Below are 6,971 nucleotides of genomic sequence, written 5' to 3' on the forward strand. Positions count from 1 at the left end.
GCACACTTGGCACTTCAGTTCTTGCAGTGATGGGCTACAAAATGCATGTTTGCCCTGCTACTTTGTTCATGCTTTTCTTTACTACACACACATCCTGATGTGTTCCTCTAACAGGTTAGAAAAATGGATGAGTGTTGCCAAAATGAAAAGGCTTGCAAATCATCAATCTCATTGCTCTGCTACTAGATTTCATTTTTTGTCGCAGCTGCTGCCTGTTTTAGTAGCTGGATTCCCAAGGAAACAAAGCCCACATGAGTGCAAAGGCAGAGTGCTGACAGCCTTTGTGTGTGGGTGGGTGTGCGTGTGTGTCTGTCCTTCCTCCCCACCCTTAATAATTTTTTAATCTGTCGGTCAATTGGTCAATCTGATTTGACAGAGGGAAAGAGCCTCTAGGAGTGATTATAAACATCCTGACTAGGGAAAAAAATTTGGGTGGAACTTACACCTTATGAGAAACCAGATAAGCCCAGCTGTGAGATGCGAATGCTTCTGAGTGCAGTGTTAGCAGAGCTCAGCCTTTGGGGGTTCTCACAGAGCAGGGACGCCACCCCTGGCTCAGGCCTTTGTGTTTCACAAATAAACAAATACAGCTAATAGCAAACTTGAATATCAGGTGAGTCTGTCAACAGATTGAGGAGGACAATACATCACCTAAGTCAGATAGTAGAGGAGAAAAGCTTTGACGAGGAGCTTTAAACAGTCTGTGGGCAGCCAAGCAGGACTTGCTAAAACCTGGTATTTCCAAATACCTAGAACATGTGACTCTTTTGTGCAGTGTTCAATATTACTCAGAAGCATAACATAAAGTCTCTCTCCAATTTCCTAATCAAAGAGAACAGATGTTAATCACATTTGAAAAACAGAGTACAAAGAGGATCCCGGCAGAACTTCCTTGGGTCTGATCTACATATCGAGTTGTGCAACAGCTTGCTTGCTGCCCTGCCAGCTGCACAGGAGCTTACAGATTTCTATGTAGCAAAATCAGAACATGAAATGATTTATGCCAGTGTTACCACTGCACACATTTAAGCACAGGCTTTTGTTTTAGAAGATGTACAAAACTGCTTTTGGAAACACTTTTTTTTTTTTTTAACTGCTATTTCCTTGTTCTTGGCAGCTATTTGAACAAAAAGCAGAGTGATTTTGGTTATGTTGATGTTGCAGGGTAGTGGAAAGAGTGCTGGCACTCAAATGTTTCCCAGCAGTAGAGAATTTTCAGCTGATTGTAGGGAGTGAAGGTTTGCTCTTTCCCTGATTTCTCTTGGTTTCAGGGACACTCTGCACCTGCCCAGAGACTCTCAACAACTTGCTTGACATCCTGGAAATGTTGTCATGAATAAGAACTGTGGTGTTTGTTTGTGTGTTTGGGTTTTGTGTGTGTGTGTGTTTTTGTATGTGTGTGTTTTTGTTGTTGCGTTTGTTTGTGGTTGGTTTGTTTGGGTTTTTTTCTGAGATAATCCATTTAAATGTGGCAGTGTTAAACTTCTTTTGCAACAGGTTATTTGCAGTATCTTTTCCTTTCTTAAAGCTGGTAATTATACTTTTCCCCCTCCCCTTCCAATTATGTTTTCTTTATGCCTGAAGAGAATGGCACCAGCACCTGCATAAGTGTGGAGGAGGAATAGCAACATTTTGAGGGACTAAACGGTAACAGAAAGGAGGTGCAAGGATTTAGGATAGGGCAAAAAATCCAAACTAATGACAAACCAGTGAGGTTTTCTCAGAGACTCAAGATCACACTGCAATGTTGCATATGGGTTGCATATGATTGCGCTCCAGATCCTAAGACAAGGTTGGCAACTCAGCTTTCATATGGAAAAAAGTGGTTTTTAAGATTCACTGTTGTGAGGACAGAGCATGAGTAGGTGCACCAGATGTGATCTGTGCCTGAGTGGGCAAACCAACTGAAAACAACCACTGTAGGAGGCAGGAACTTCCTCATTCATTTTATCCCTCAGGTCTGCTGCTTTGGGCAATGACCTGCTTTAATAACACTCCTACACAATATTCCTTAGTGAGGCTTTTGCTCTGCTGCAGTGTTGTCAGCAGAAACCACCTTGAAATGATGCTCAAGGGAGTGGAGAATGAATCTTCTCTGGAAAACCAGAGTCTGATACTGACTGAGCGCTGTGAAGGGCAGACACAGGAGTGGTGGCAGGTCCAACTCAAGGACCACACTACTGAAGCTGCTTCAACACCTACAGCTTCAAGTAATGGAGCTGCACAGAGCTAGGGCCCAAGTGATTTGGCAGGCACATGAAATCACCATATCTTCATGCCCTCAGTCATTTCAATGTAGCTCTTTGAAAGCTGTTTAAGGTCCTTGGGTTCACTAGCAGAGCTCACGGTGTGCTCTTCATGGACCTGTATGGCTTGCACAGCTTTAGTGATAAATGCTATCTTTGTGATGCCCTCCCATGTTTAAATACCAAGCCTGGGAATGTCTCCCGAAGCCTCTGCTAAAGCAGTAGCACTATGGACAGTTAGAGCTGGAATTACCTCCACATATCCTTTTGGTTTTCGTTTTATCTCATGACATGACGTACTCTTCGAGCAAGGTTGTGAGGTTGCTGTGGCGACAGAGGGCTTAACCATGGGGCTATCTGTCATACTGAAACACTCACATTAGCCAATATAACTGTGAATGCTTTCAACAAACAATTGAGTGAAGTGAAGTGACAAAAAGCTTGCGAAACGGTCACAGGGGAATTGCATAAACTGGGGTCAGATGTTCAATTCGAGCCTGTTACATGACCAAGGAGTTTTGCAGCTGGTTGACGAAAGGAAGCAGGAGGTCAGCTGTTCTCGAGTTGTTATAACAACAACCTGTTATGTTTCTCAGGCAACGGAGATGCCCATAGTATTTTGGCAGGATGGATTGGGAGGATGATTTCCTCTTTTCCTGGAATAATGTTTGGAAGCTGCAAATGTTTTTCAGCCAGTTGAATCTGGGATTTCTCTTGGAAGTAGCAGGATCCTCCCAAGTACTAATTCACCATGGTGCAGCCTTTGAGTGGATCAGCAGGAAGATTTTGGGAATGCACCATTGATTTAGTCGACTTGTAAATAAGTGAGTGGCAAAGAGAAGGATTGGGAGAACCTAAAGGTTTGCTGCAACATCCATCTGGGAAAAAAAATGAGAGAGATTTATTCCTAATGTTTAGTTTATATCTTCCAAGGGAAAACTGGCAAGTGACCGGCTATGAATAATGTACCCATGGGGAAAGTTTGTTTCTAAACATGAACAGTTAGTGCCTGGCTTATGTCTGGGTGGGTGTGCTGGCTATTTCATAACAATTTAATTCTACTGAGGCAACCACATGAAAGAATTGCTTTGGAGGAATTCAAGGTGAGAATATCTTTATTCTGCATCTATTAATACATCAACACCAACACCCTTAATGCAGTAGAATCAAAGTGCAGAGATTAATGTTTCTCCCCCTCTCTGTGCCTGAGCTCCTTGCAAATTATAACTGAAGTGATACACTCACTCTTTTATATATATATATATATATATATATATCTATTTTTAGTAGATGCTTTGGTTTGGCCCACTTGATTAAATGCTGGGCTTTTCTACCATAGTGGCAGGACATAAAAAAGGTGTGGGCTAATGTTACGGTTTGTTGTAGTTTAGGGAAAGATGCTGATGTAGTAAGAGCTGCAAAGAAAGCAAGTCCAAAACATTTCCTTCAGCTATGTGAGTCACAAAAGTGAGAGAGTCTGACGGTGCAGTTCTCCTCTGAAATGGTATATCCAATCACATAACAGCGGAATCTGCATATTTTTTTTACACCTATATAGGTCTCTGACCCCTACCAACCTTGAAGAGTCTCAGGTGCTCTTCTGTACCTAGGGCCCTCAGTACCCCGTGGATAATCAGTGCCAAATACAGATTCTTCTTCACCCTCTTGGTCTTCTTCAATAATGCAATTTTGAGGTAATGGCTCTTGGCAAAAGAGTTTATCAGATGCATCTGCAGTTAACCCTCTATAAGAAGGAGTCTGAGAATGGTGTTTGTGTCTACACCTGAGAAAGGCAAAATATTACATTATATATGGAAAACCCTCATTCGTGCCCATGTAAATCAGGAATAATTCTGTTTAAATTGGGTACCATTGAGATGACTATCAAGCCTTGAGAATTCCCAAGGTACAGAATATTTTATGTTGTGGTATAGGTAGGGCCAAAAACATAGCAAGGATCAGGTAGTTAGAGAAATGCTTTCCTAACAATTCCCACCAAAAAGTTCTGTTAAAAAGCAGTTAAGGTTGCTCCAGGGCAAAACACACCCACACAAGAAATGACAGGTTAGGGGAACCTTCTTCCCATAAGCTATCGTGTGTGCCTCATATTAACCACTCCCACTGACAGACTCCAAAACCAAACAAGAACCTTCCCTTGTTCTGCAGGATAAAGAAACAAACTGAATACCCATTACTCCTACCCACTTCAGTGCAAAAGCCTCTGGCTTCTGCAACATTAACATTAACAGCTGATGCATGTGTAAAGACTACAGTGACTTGGGGAAAAAAATGGAGATTAACAAGTGCTTCCCTGAGTAGGCACTCTGCTGGTCCTGCTGGTCTCAGGGACCTTTTTTGACTTTGTCAGGCTCTGTCTGCTCTGTGGTTTGACGAGTCCACTTAGTAGACCCCTTCCCCAATGCAGAGCTGAAGAGCCATTTATCCCTTTTTATTAGACTGGAGGATGATCTATTTTATATACTTATACCGGAGCAAATCTGTTTCCCTTGCTCCAAAAATAGCTACATCTACGCCAACTATTTGTGTGAGATGACTTTGAGATTATTTATTCCCAGCTGAGCCAGGAGAGATTTTATGTGAAGGGATTTTGCCACCCACCACTATGGAGATCCTGGGCAGAATGATGATAGCACTAAGTTGTAGTTACGATGAAAGCTTTATTTTTTTTTAGCAGAATTTTATGATCAGAATAGCATAGAATTTTATGATCACAGTAGCACAGAATTATTATAATCATAACCAGTGTACCATAATTTTATAAGTAGCACAGCACAGAATTTATAGCATGGCTTAGCTTAGCTAGACCCTCTGCAAATTGGGTCAAATCTTAATACTTGGGTTGCATTATCCATAAAATAATCATAACCTAGACTTGAAATGCATAAAAGAATATGAGTCATCCAATCCTTGGAGGAAGCAGATGACGGTGGAGGCATCCCTGGCCACCAGGAGATGATGGGTTTTGCCATCCAGCAGCAGTTCTGATCCAAGTTCCACTTATAACAGCTTGATTTTCCAGACAGCACTCTGTGTACTGCCATGTTTCCCTGTTCTGTGACAGGGTCATCACAACCTGGCTGATCAGGTGTCTGGGACTTTCAAGGTCAGTAAGGAAAGGAGCAGTTGGCCCAGCACCCAGGAACCTTGGGGCTGATAGGGAGGGGGGCAAGAAATCTGCCTGGTGCCCAGGACCTTCAAGGCCTTATGACAAGGGGAAAGGGGACTGATACATGGCCAGCTTGGTGATGGAGAATTGCCACTTGCCTTATCAAATGGCTTTAGTTATGCTGACCATATTACCAGGGGTCAGGAGCAGGGATACCAGTTACAGATTTGTGTTGAAGAAGCCTTTGCTTCAAAGTGTGTTGGTGGTCTTCCACCTATCTTCCCACATGGCTTTATACCTTCCCACACCTACCTGCTACTTTCATTCAAGTTTCTTCTGCTCCACAGGGTCATGGTGACCAGTACTGACTAGGTTTCACCTCATTGTTTAAATGCTGATACAGAGCTAGTTCTGCCTTTTTGTACCCAGGTGCTCTAGGAACAATGTCTCGGTATTGCAACAAAAGACTTTATTCTCTACCTCTGTGCCATGAGGGGCCCCACAAGTTTTCTTATACTGTGGAGAAAGGCAAAGATGTGTTAGCCCAGGCACAGAAACCAGGTTTATGTTGGACCGCAGGGGAGGGTAATTCTCTTCCTATACAGAGTTGAATCAAAACAAAGAATTAAAGACAAGTAGATGAAGTACAGTACTGCTACAGACCTTAGTCCATTGAAAATGAGCTGGAGACTTTGTCAAGAGGTATTAGTCTAAGATTGTAATTTTGTGTCATGGGTGATGACCCTGAAGATGTTGAGGGCAGTAAGACTGGAAACCTCCATGCTACTGTACACATGCCAATGCTGTGACCTGGTCATAGTCTGCTACTCGATCATGTATTTCCAAAATTCCGGCCCTCCTCTCCGTGACTGCTGTGCTGTGTGATCAGCTCTGACCAGGAAAAATGAAATCATAATAAAACTGATCATTTTATAGTTCTGTCACAGTGCAAAGGCACTTGAGAGTAAACTAATAAAGGTTTGATATACATTTATATCTTCACATTTTAAAAGTTAGCATGAAGTTTATATTTTCCTGTCCTCCAGGAAAATCTATTTATATCAACAGATCCCAGATAATCAATACTTGTTTAGAAAACTGTAATAACTGAAACATTAATCCTAATGCCTTTTTAATGCTAAATGCCTTTATTAATCACTCCTAAATTTACCATGGGCTATGTAAGAGTAACACACAACATAGAGTAAGCTTGGAGCAGGGGGTATTGCAGGATACCTATACGTGATGTGCACATCTCTACTCACCAGTCTACGTATATGGTATCAAAATGAGTAGAATTTTTTCTCTGTTTCCATGAAAAGTATACATCTCATATGGAAGTCATCTAAGCTTCCCTGTAAGCTCTTTTGGGCACTGTTATTAAAAATACATTACACATACACCTGTACAAGTTGAAATCTTGGAAGAACATGTCTATTTCCCAGAAATCAAAGTGCTTTCAGTGCGGATGCCTGCGGGGGACAGTGATCAGAAAGCAGCCAGAGAGCAACAGGAATGCTGAGATTTCAGAGCCTGTGTGATCACCCACAGCTGTACAAACAGTGCAGCAGAGAAAACAGATTGACCTTGACCATGTT

This window comes from Patagioenas fasciata, chromosome 3 (assembly GCF_037038585.1).
Source record: "Patagioenas fasciata isolate bPatFas1 chromosome 3, bPatFas1.hap1, whole genome shotgun sequence".
NCBI lineage: Eukaryota > Metazoa > Chordata > Aves > Columbiformes > Columbidae > Patagioenas > Patagioenas fasciata.